Here is a 12,488-nt window from a genome sequence, read left to right as displayed (position 1 = left end):
AAGAAGTAGAAGTCTCGAGCCTAAAGATACACTGTGATTCCCTCCTCGTAGTGTAACAGGTAAATGGACACTTTCAGGAACGAGATTCACTTCTGGAAAAATACTTAAGCTCGGTCAAAACGATGATACAATTTTTTCAAATTTTTGAAATATTACATATACCTAGAGAGCAAAATTGTAGGGCCGATATTTTATCTAGGCTAGCCACATATAGAGTAACCTATCAATTGGACAAATTGAATCATCTTACACTAACGGAACCAAGTATACATGTCAAATCTGTTTTAAGTGTATCACAGGAAGAAGACTGGCGAAGCCCATTCATTCGCTACCTAAGAATGGGAAAATACCAGAAAATGAAAACCCGAGGTCATTCGGGTACAAAGCCAACCTTTATACCATGATGGGGGCAGACCTATACAGGCGAGGTGTCTCCAGGCCACTACAAAAATGCCTCAGCCGAGCAGAAGCAAAGAATGCCCTCGAGGAGGTACACGATAGAGTTTGTGGACACCACACCGAAAGTAGGAGTCTGGCTGCAAAAATACTCCGAGCAAGGTACTACTGGCCGACGTTAAGAGATGACTGCAGAAGTAAAGAACAAAAGTGTAATGCATGTCAAAAGTGTACGCCGCTCATCCATAATCCTGCCGAACTCCTACACACTTCGAACGTCATCTGGCCGTTCCACAAATAGGGGATGGATATACTCAGACCATTTTCGATCTTGGCAAGCCAGGTAAAATTTATTTTGATAGCCATAGACTACTTCACAAAATGGATAGAAGCACAACCTCTTGCAAAAATAACAGCGCAAAATGTACAAAATTTTATTTGGAAATCAATCATATGTAGGTTTGGTTTACCTAGAGAAATTATATCCAATAGTGACAGGTAATTCACAGATAAAAACATAACTTCATACTTAACTGACCAACACATAAAACATCATTTTTCCTCCATCGAACACCCACAAACCAACGAGCTCACGGAGGCAACTAACAAAGTTATTTTGCAGGCCTTGAAAAAGAAATTGACAAATGCTAAAGGACGTTGGGCAGAGCTTATACTAGAGGTGCTGTTGGAGTTATAACACAACACCGCAATCCTCAACAAATGAAAGCCCATTCCGACTAGTCTATGGTGCAGATTGCATGATACCCATCGAGATCAGTCAAGGGTCTACTCGAACCGAACACTTTGACAAGCATAACAACTCGGAAGCCATGTCGGCCGAACTTGATCTGATAAGTGAGGAACGAAGCCTAACCGAGCCAAGGCAAAAGGCCATGCAGGCAGCAATGCGAAAGCAGTACAACAAAAAGGTTCAGCCGAGAACCCTTAAAGAAGGAGATTTGGTACTGAGACAAATCGAGGAAGTTCGAAAACCGCCAGGACATGGGAAATTGGCTGCTAACTGGGAAGGCCCCTTCTAAGTTTCTAGGGTTATTGGAAGAAGGGCGTATTCTCTTGATACGTTGGAGGGAACGACTCTCCCCAACACTTGGAACATTTTGTCTTTAAAAATCTATTACAATTGAATATCTATTGTAAATGTGAAGTGGCCAGGTACTCTTTTTCCTGATCACGAGATTTTATCCGATCCCTAAGGAGAGTTTTACTCGGACAGGTTTTAACGAGGTTGACCATTTCACAGCTTTCCAGAAGGATCGTTCTCGCATATAAATAAATTTATTACTATCTACCCAATTATCAATACTTTATACTCATCAAATCAATAGCGTCAAACCAACAAGACAAAGTTGGAAATTGCATTCAAATATATGCTACAACTATCTGAAATGATACAAATCCTAAAGAATTAACTTTACATGTCGGACAGAGAGCTCCAAAACACCAATTTAAAAATCGGTATTCAATAAAAGCCAAACAAAAAAGAAGTCGTGTATTCCAAACTGCAAACATTGACAATACCTGGCTTTCCAAACGAAAGTCTCTTTTTCGAACACAAATAACTCTAAATTCTAAGTCCCTATCAAATTATCCACACATATATTCATCAATTATCACTATCTAACCGACAGAATAGAAGTTGGAACCAAAACATTCATCCATAAGTAATTCATAAGTTAAAACTGACATCAAAAGGTTGGGTAAAACAAGTTCAACATACTCCGAACAAATCGGACAGCAACAAACAATTCCAAAACAACTACAAAATACAAACAACCAAATATTTTTCAAGAGGGAGGGGGAACGTTTTCAGCGTGTTCCTCGCCAGCTTCAACTTCCACAAGCTCTCCATTGATCATAATCTTCGTCACATCAAGTTTCCCCACGTCAAAATTAGGGGAAAACAACTGCACCTGACTGACAGCACAGTTAAACCCTGCAGCAAATATTTCAATCCCTTCTTCCTCCAGTTCATGGATTCGAGATGTCATTTCTCCTTTCGTCCTGAAAATTTCCTTTATCTCGGCCTGAAGGAGGCAAATTTGGTCCTAAAGTTTCAGAATCTCTTCCTCCCCGCTCTTCATTTTCCCAGTCACATTAGCAATAACGTCATCCCTCTCTTTCAAAGATCGTTCTAAACTAGAAACTTTATCCACAGCAACTTGTTTTCCTGAAGCTAGCAATTTAGTAGCACGACCAACACACACCAAGTGGGAAGCAAGAATCTGAAAATAAAAAGAACAAGTCACCTAAGCATATTACCAATACGACTCATTATAAAAAGGATACTTTTCCTAAATAGTCACCTGGGCAAATTTTCCCATCGCTTCAATACTAGTACGACGGGTCAAACCCATATCTCTAGGATACTGAGAAACCTGGTCGGAAAGCTCAAAAATAGAAAACTGATCGCACTAAATAGAATGAGGGTTCACCCCATCAATGAAACCATGAAGTCTCCTTTACCTCTCAAAAATGGATTTGCTAGTAAAATCCCCTTCAGATAACACTTCTAGTGATTTTTCAAAATCAAGCTTCCTTCTTTTTGGCAAAGGAGGAAGTTGGGAAGTAGAATACGCAACGTCCCCGCTTCCCTCCTTCACCATACCCAATGTGCTACCACCCTTCTCGCCTTTCTTCTTCAAATAGGATTGCAGGCGAGAAGAACTCAAATTTGGAACCCTTCCACCTACAGACAACAAGCAAACCTTGCATCAGAAGTTAGACACTAAAAAAGACAAGCAAACAAAAAAATGATACCTATGTATGCCTCTAATCCTTCTTTATCATTCTACTCGTCATACCTCAACAACTCCGGGATAGATAAAAACGCACCCTCAGTGAAACACTCTATCAAAAATCTAGAAACATACTTTCTTCTTCACTCCTTTCCAAGGAGTCCAAAATTTGCATTGGCTCCGGACACCAATACAACGGGAATCTTTCAACAAGTTCATCATATAGGTAAAAAGGATACTTAGTCTCTTGAGACCAAACCTTCACAAACATGGCCTTAAAATTTTTGAAGGATGACTTATACGAAAGGAAAATAGAGCGACCTGGATAGCTTCTCAGAAAAACCCATAACCCTCTGCGAACCCCTTTTGATTGAAATAGCAAAAAGAAAACATTCAACGAAGAAGGAAAATGAAAAAAATTCATCAAACATTTAAAAGCCCTTGAAAATACCCAAGAATTGGGATGTAACTATGAAGGCGCACAATTGAGTTGGGTCAACACTTTGCATTCAAAATTAGTAAAGGAAAATTTCAAATACAGCTCGGTAAAACACAGGGTATACATGTAAAAGTAAACACAATCTCCTCTCCTTTCACACACTCTCTCGTCACTATTACAAGGTACTAACTCAACACCTATACCCAAACCATTCTTCGTCAATTTCAAGGCCCTAAGGTCACGAAGAGATTTCTCATCACAGTAAGAAAAAGTACGAGTCTTTACATCTACATATACCCACTGGTAGGGACTATCACTTTTCACTTCCACTACTTTTTCCTTTTTTCTCTTTTTCTCTCTCTTTCTCTCTCTAACCATTGTAAAGGTAAAACAACAAAGAAAAAAATAGAAAGACTAACCTCTCGTAGTCATGTTTTCTTCACTTAAGCGAAAACTCCTCAAGGTAAATCCTTCGTGTCTTTTTCCAAGAGAAAAAACTGTAATAAAGAAGCACAATAACCCACTCACTTAATGGGTCATTCGCAAAAATAACTGTTCACATACCCGGAGATTCCCAAGGCCGAAACCCAATTAAGGAAGGTAACCCACGACTTTATTAAAAGTAATGGTTCACTAGGTAAATTTATTACGCGGCTGTATTTCCCAAAATCAAAATTTTAACATAAAACCCAAGCTTGAAAAAAGCTAACGCGTGTTGAACTTGGGGCCAGTGTCATTAACCAAAACTGAGGTATAACCAAATTTTAAAGCTCAACTTGCTAAAGCGAAAATACGGAAAGTCAAGTTTGGGGGCTATGTATCGTATCCCTTATACTCGGACCAACCGGGTTATACCTCGGTCAGCCTAACCCAAAATTAAAAATAACGGAAAAACCCCTCAATGTATCCCAGTATTTCCCCAAAAATCTCACCTTCACATCGGTCACGAGAATCTCAGCACTAACCGACGAATGATTCCACCTCAATCAAACTATAAATCAGGTGGGACGACGACGATAGGAGAGATCATAAAAAAAACAACAATAGACAACCATACAGACATTTCACCGATCATATAGTCACTTTTCCCTAAGTGATTCTTTACTGACTTGGGCGTCGGAGTTCTTTTTGCAGGTGCCACACTCGAGTCCGAGTTCAGAAGGATATTCCCAGTTTGGCTCAAGCTATCAGGCACACTGGGATTGATGTGAGACCGACATATAACTCGGAAGGAGTATCCTTGCCAGAACAAAACTTATATAGAAATTATATTCAGCAAAATTTAGAATTATAGCATGATTAACCCAATAAAAAAATTAACTAAATTCAAATAGTGGACTAAACTCATAAAAACAGAATTACTGAAAAGTAGAAGAACTCTGCATCAATTCAAATAATTAACCAAATACAAAAAATTAAGTGGACCAAATTCATCACTGTAGCAACCAGCAATTCATATAGTTAATTAACAATTCACCGCAGCAGAAAACAGAGAACGCGTCTAGGTCACGGCGGCAGAAGTGCAGAACAAACGACCAGACGAGCAGATGACGTTGACAGAGAAGCTTCCGACAACCAAACGAGCAGACGACGTCGACCACAAAAGCTTCGGAGTTCATATGACCAGACGACGGAGGAGCGAAATAGGCAGCGAGAAAAGAACGAATCTCAACTGCCAGAGGCAATGGCACCTACCCTCTGGCTGATGAGAAGAGTTCAGCGACGGCTTCTGGCTGCTGCTTCGGTTGCTGGCTAAGAGAGAGGGATAGTGGGTTTTTGGTGACTGGAGCAGCTGGCGGGTGAGAAAGAGATTTAGGGTTGGGTTGAAGTCATACTGAGAGTCAGAGAGAATGGGGTGGGGTGGGGATGACGAGCTTGCGTAGGCGAAGGTAAGGGGACGACAACAGAGAGGGAGAATGCGGTGCTGGGTAGGAGGAGAGCAAAGCTGGGAGACGGCTGGGAGAGGAAGAAAATAATTTCAGAAGGGAGAGGGTTAGTGGGTACGCATTAGGGTTTATTTGGGACTGGGTAAGTGCGAGTGGGTTTTGTTCTTTTTTTTTCTTTTTAGCGTCAAAACCACCTCGTTTATGGGAAAGAAAATAAAATCGAACCTTAAAAAAATTTGACCAATTCACCGTTAACCACTAGTTCGGCCAATTTTTTAATCGATTTTTATAAGGCAGTTTTGGATATCAACCGAATTGGCCAGATGACTAATTCTCAGTTAATCCAATTAAACTGACCGATTTAGTCTGTTTTTTAGAACCTTGAATTATCATCTGTAAAATTAAATGTAGTAGCCTTAAATAAAATTAAAAGGTTAACGTAATTTGATCAACCATATGCAAAGTAACACAAACATAGTGATAGTAGAATTTCACTTATAGCAGAAGCAACATTAACATTTAACAAATAACGAGAATAAGAAGAGGGGGTAGGAATGGCAGTGGGGCGGGTTTTCGCCCTACTCGACCCCGCCTCGCCCTCCTTTGACTCTATTATTATTCACCCCACCTCTACTCGTAGGTAGTAGACTGCTCTACCCTAACCCGCCTCCGTGGGTACCCGTTCCTCCTCTACCAACTCCTATAAAAATTAAATAATATTTTAATTTATACATATTTATATATAAATTAAGATAAAAATTTAAAATTCATACTTAAATTAAAATACAAACATAAGATTCATACAATGTCAAATAATTTAAAATTAAAAAAGTTAATACATGGAATGAGCCGAGCTTGAGTTTGAGCTTGGTCTAACTCGACTCAACTCGATTCATTTCCAGCCCTATCCACGGGTATCCATAGATAATTGGATATAATTAAGTTTTGAATATCTTTTTAAAAAAATTACACGACCATAATAAAATCTTATATAATTCAACCAAATATATCAAATCAAATAAATTCAAACACAAATTTAACATAATAATATACAAATAAAATTTTTAACATATAAATTAAAATTAAATGAATTATGGTTATTTAGACAATATATATATATATATATATATATATATATATATATATATATATATATATATATATATATTTGTGAGGATTTTGCTAATTTCTATGGAATGAATAACTCAATCCCAGTTCCAATTTAAAAATTGTAAGAATCTCTATTAACTTCTCTGTCACAATAATCCCCACGTATATACGTGGTAATGGATTTTTTTCACCCCTAGTGACAGTGGACTTGTGAAGTCTTGGGATGCTTAGTTTTTTTCTGCCAAAAGTTGTAGGTTATATTTAATTAATTATTTAAAAATAAAATATAAAGATGTTCAAAAATAGAATACTATAATAAAAGGTGAGAATTTTTAAAAATAATACACTGAAAGTATTCATCCAACCGTACATGGTCGAAAAAGCGAAGAAAACTCTTAGAAAAGAAAGAATAATAGTCATATTGAATAAAACTAAGAATTTGTCTAATAGAGATGATGATCTAAATTAAAAGTTCTTTGAATTTTACGGAGCAATTTGACAGACCTGTTAGAATAGAAACAATATTTTTAAGGGTTAATATTCAAATCCGTGCCCGAAAGATTACGCGATCTTCATTTTCGTCCCCGAATAATTTTTTTAATCAAATTAGTTCCTGAAAAATAAAAAATAAGTCAAATGAGTCCTTCTGTCAGTTGGACGATGATGTGGCACGATGATGTGGCACGCCACGTGGCAGGTCGATACCACGATCAATGCCACGTGGTAGGTCAGTGACACATGGCACGCCACGTGGCAGGTCAATGCCACGTGGCATACACGTGACATGCCACCTGTCACTTGACATGTAAAAAAGATTTTTATAGTCAAAATAGTCCTTGAAAGTCCAGACGTAAGTCATTTTCATCCCTCAAAGTTTAAAAATTAGTCAAACTAGTTCTGATATAATTTTTTTATTTTTTCTTCATAATACTAAATTTGAAAATTTTTTTATACTACTAATTTTAATAGAATTGTAATTGACAAACAAAACATTAGTAATTATATCTTTTCTTCTTAAAAATTTTTTTTAATAAAATTATTTCTCCTTTAATTCTTCTCAAAATCTCTCTTATTCTTTTCTATTCTAAAATATTTTTCTTACATTATTATATTTTGCTGGAGTATATATATATATACTCAAAATTGAAATGTATGTATTTATTAACCTAAACAAAGTTATATATTCAAAATCAAAATTTATGCATGTTAAGCTAAACAAAGTTATACCACTATTTTTTTTTTACTACATCTTTTTTTGCCCATTATGGTATTACTTACGTATAGAATGTAATGATAGTAATACTTGGAGTCAAAATTTGTGGATTTTCTTGAATTTTGACTCTAAGTATTACTACCATTACATCCTATATGTAAGTAAAACCGTAATGAAAAAAAATATGTAGTAGAAAAAAAATAGTGGTATAACTTTGTTTAGGTTAACATACATAAATTTTGATTTTGAACATATAACTTTGTTTAGGTTAATAAATACATACATTTCAATTTTGAGTAAGCAAAATGAAATAATGTAAGAAAAAGGTTTTAGAATAGAAAAGAATAAGAGAAATTTTGAGAAGAATTAAAGGAGAGAGATAATTTTATTGAAAAAAATTTAAGAAGAAAAGATACAATTATTAATGTTTTGTTTGTCAATTACATTTCTATTAAAATTAGTAGTATCAAAAAATATTTTAAATTTAATATTATGAAAAAAATAAAAAAATTATATAAGGACTAGTTTGACTAATTTTTAAAATTTGAGGGATGAAAATGACTTACATTTTGACTTTCAAGGACTATTTTGACTATAAAAATCTTTTTTACATGTCAAGTGACACGTGACATGTCACGTGTATGCCACGTGTCATTGACCTACCATGTGGCGTGCCACGTGTCGCTAACCTACCACGTGGCGTGCCACATCATCATGCCATGTGGCACTTTACGTGCCACGTCATCGCCCAACTGACAGAAAGACTAATTTGACTTATTTTTTTATCTTTCAGGAACTAATTTGATTAAAAAAAATCATTCGGGGACGAAAATAAAGATCGCGTAATCTTTGAGAAACGAATTTGAGTATTAACCGATATTTTTAATAAGAGTAATGATTGTAAATTCTAATTTATCATCTTAATTATTTTTTTAATATTTAAAAAATAAAATATATTTTACTTTTAAAAGCATAAAAAAATTAAAATTAAAGTTTTCTTTTTTCAGAATTTAAAAGAATAATTAGAGAAATGAATTGGGATTTTTTATTTTTTTTTCTAATAATATATAAATAATAGTATAATTGTTTTTACATGATAGATATTTAAGGACAACTCGACGCCTGCCCTGTACTCAGTGGTAAGGGTCAAACAATGTTGATAAATTTGATAATATTTTCTTATTATTATTATTATGTGAGGTGATAAAGATAGTGTGTAGTTGTGTGTGTAGTGACGATGGAAAACAAATAATGGAGATGGCGGCTTTGGGTTGAGTTAGTCAAGTTGTGCAATTCATGTAACTTGCACCATTTTTTGCTCCTGCGAACAAATAGGACTCTCATAAAATCAAAGTTTGCTTTTTGTGTTGGAGGGGATTCAAAGTTCAAACATCTTAACTCTTAAGATATGACAACTTATTAAAAATAAAAATAAAAATAAAAGGAGGGGAGGGTTATTTAATTTTCTCAGTACATGCTTAAGATGTTGAATATAATAGTAATTAAAAATAACAGCAAAAAACAACTAATTATAGTGTGTAGCTTATTATGTTAACCATGAGTTATAGTTCAAATGACATAGTCTCTTTATATTCCTAAGAAATCACAGGTTTGAGTTTTCCTCTCTTTGGTAAGGAAAAAAAAATATAATGTGTAGCTGGATAAATACTTGTATAATGCTAATTTAGAAAAAGTAAAAAAAAAAAAACCCAACCGAATTGCTAAGTTGTAGTTTTAAATTTTTAAATTGAACATCTGGTCATTGTTAATTGTACATGAGTAAATCGAATAAAAAAAATAACCATTTAATTAAAAATAATAACCATAATTATCTGCATACCTATTAAATTAAACATCCAACATATTTATTATTCACATTGTTTAATATTTTCATTGTCTACCTATACTTTTTCAAAATTATATTATACTCAGCATGCATGTTTAATTAATGGTAGCAAAAATGCAAAATGGTGCACATTTAATTATTGAGAAATTGAAGAGATTCTCGGGGACAATAATGATGATTTGTTAGCATAAAAGAAGGGATGATGGGGTTGAGGTAAGCTTTGCATGTTGGGCGCAAAAGAAGGAAATTAAAATGATAATGTGTTCATAATTAGATTAGCACATATTTACATGCGCATGCACCTCATAACCCATTCATGACTTGTATTTTGTCCTACTCTTCACGGACAATGGCTCTTCTCCATTCCAATTCCATTTGCAACAAATCTTCAATCCCCATCTTTCTTGCTCTCTCAATTCACAACAAACTCATTTCCATATCTTTTCTTTGTCTTTTTTAAACTCCTATCAGTTGGTAACAATATACTAGGATCTCGGAATGGAGACACTTTCATCATTTCTTTCCACAATAAAATATATTTACTGTATGTTTTATGAACAATTAAATATCATTACTTCTTTTTATTTGTTATTTATAATAAATAAAGTTAGCTTTTACGTATAAATAATATCTAAGATTTGCGTTGATGAATAATTTGTAAATACGGGTGACAAGTGGCTTAGTCTGTTTTGCTAAAAAGGTCCGTCAATAAACAGAGTAATCTGTCTCAATCTACCTAATAAGACGATCTCAAATTTTTACCCTACTTTGGAAGAGACTCTGATGTCAAATTTAGCCGTTAAGAGGGATTTTTTTTAACTTCAGAATGAGGAGTGATGAGTATCTCATTAGTAGTATGGTCGTTTAGTTTGTGGAGATGGAATACTTTTTTTTTTTCAAGTGAAAAGCTACCTACATATTTTTCCAATTGAGTTGGGTGATAGATTCGGAAGAGACTAACAAATTGAATAATTGAAATTTTTGAAATTCTAACCGTCATAAAATGATAGTTCGGCCTTTTTTTTTATAAATTAAGTGGTCCAATCCAACAAATTACTCCACTTCTTACCTATATTTAAAAGTACAATCTAAAATATATTTTAATAATGAAATATTTTGTATATTTTGTTTAAATTTAGACTCTCAAACTCACTTTGATACCCTTACCCTTAATACCTCTAATGTGAAATATGAAAACCATATTATAATTTTGTATTAATTTAGTTAGATAACATAGAGTCAGCTCTTAGAATAATTTTATTTTTTTTTTTCATTTGTTCAATTCTTAAAGTATAAAACATTCTGTTAAGACCATAATGATTTTAAGCCTTTTTTTTTTAATATTTCACATCTTTCAAAACAGCATAAATATTAAAATATTTTTGAATGCCAAAAAAATATTAAAACACTTTTACAATTACACATTATATTTGCAACTTGTAATTTTTATAATATTTTTCTAAAAAAGGGTGCCGAGCCCTGCAAACCCTTTTGTATCCATTCATATTTAAAGCACCCTTTAACAAAACCTAAAAAAAAAATTAGAAAAGCAAGTAAAATTAAGTAGTTATAATATTTTTAGAATATTCACTAAATATACTCCGAAAGATTTATACAAGTATTACGTATTATTTCTCTGTAGAGCTGGTGATGAGGATTGGGAGTTTGGGACTTCGAATCCTGTGGACAAACATTGGATTACACGTCTTTCGCTTCCTTTAATTACATCAAACATACCATTACCAATAATTACTTTCGAGAAAAAGAGACAATCTTTTCTTCTTAAGTTCTTAATTATAATTCAATTGGTAGTGGGGTATACGTATAGGATATAATAATGAGCTAATCTATTAGCTATGTGTTCCTCTTGCATTTTTATAGTTTTGTTAATGAAACTTGCCATGAAGTTTAAGTAAACTAGTTTTGTCAATGAATATTTTAAAGGTATTTATTATTACTATTTAAAAATGAATTTTCATATGAGAAATTAAATTTAAGGATTTCAATACATTCAATGTATGATGTATCATTAAGATGAATTTCTTGGAAATTAATTGACTTTCACTTTTATTTTTTAACATTATTTATTTTAAAGAGTAAATATTTAAATTAGTTCTTAAAAGATCATTCGATCTCCAAATTGATACCTGAAAGATTAAATTAATTAAAATCGTCTTCGAAATATTTAAAATTAATCATGTTAGTCTCTTCGTCTATTTTGTCACTAACGGCAGTTAAGTTTTGCGGACGTAGCACGTTAGTTTTTTTTTTTTTGTCAGGATTCAGACCCACAGACGGGTCTAAACCATTAGAAAACCGGAGCCTAACCCAACCCGACCCGACGATCACATACTCTCCTCCTCCTCTACGCGTCTCAGTCTCCATGCCGGTTCCAACAGCTGCTGCCTCCATCAGTTGCAGCCTCCTCATGATTCAAATAATACTATTGCGCATCTGACTGTTCTTTCATTTCATCAGTAAATGCCACAACTTCACCAACACTATAATTGTTAAGGACTCTATTCACATCCATGTCATCATGATCATTAATATCATTCTTTGAGCTATTCACCTTACTCTCCTTGCTTGCCCCAGCTTCAAACTTAACAATACCATTCCGATTGTAATGAAAACTACTACTCTTGTAGGCACCATCATTATCACCACCACCATGAGCACCGCCACCATCAGCACAATCACCAGGGATAGAGAGCTCAACCTTGTCACAACCCACGCACCTTATTTGCTTGCAAGAGAAGAGAATCTCAGCAATACGATTCCTTCTCAGCCTGAACTCCTTGGGGCAATTAGAAGTTGCCACCATGATCGCATGGTCAATTAT

Source organism: Arachis hypogaea, chromosome 7, assembly GCF_003086295.3.
Source record: "Arachis hypogaea cultivar Tifrunner chromosome 7, arahy.Tifrunner.gnm2.J5K5, whole genome shotgun sequence".
Taxonomy (NCBI): domain Eukaryota; kingdom Viridiplantae; phylum Streptophyta; class Magnoliopsida; order Fabales; family Fabaceae; genus Arachis; species Arachis hypogaea.
Note: the sequence above shows the minus strand (reverse complement) of the source record.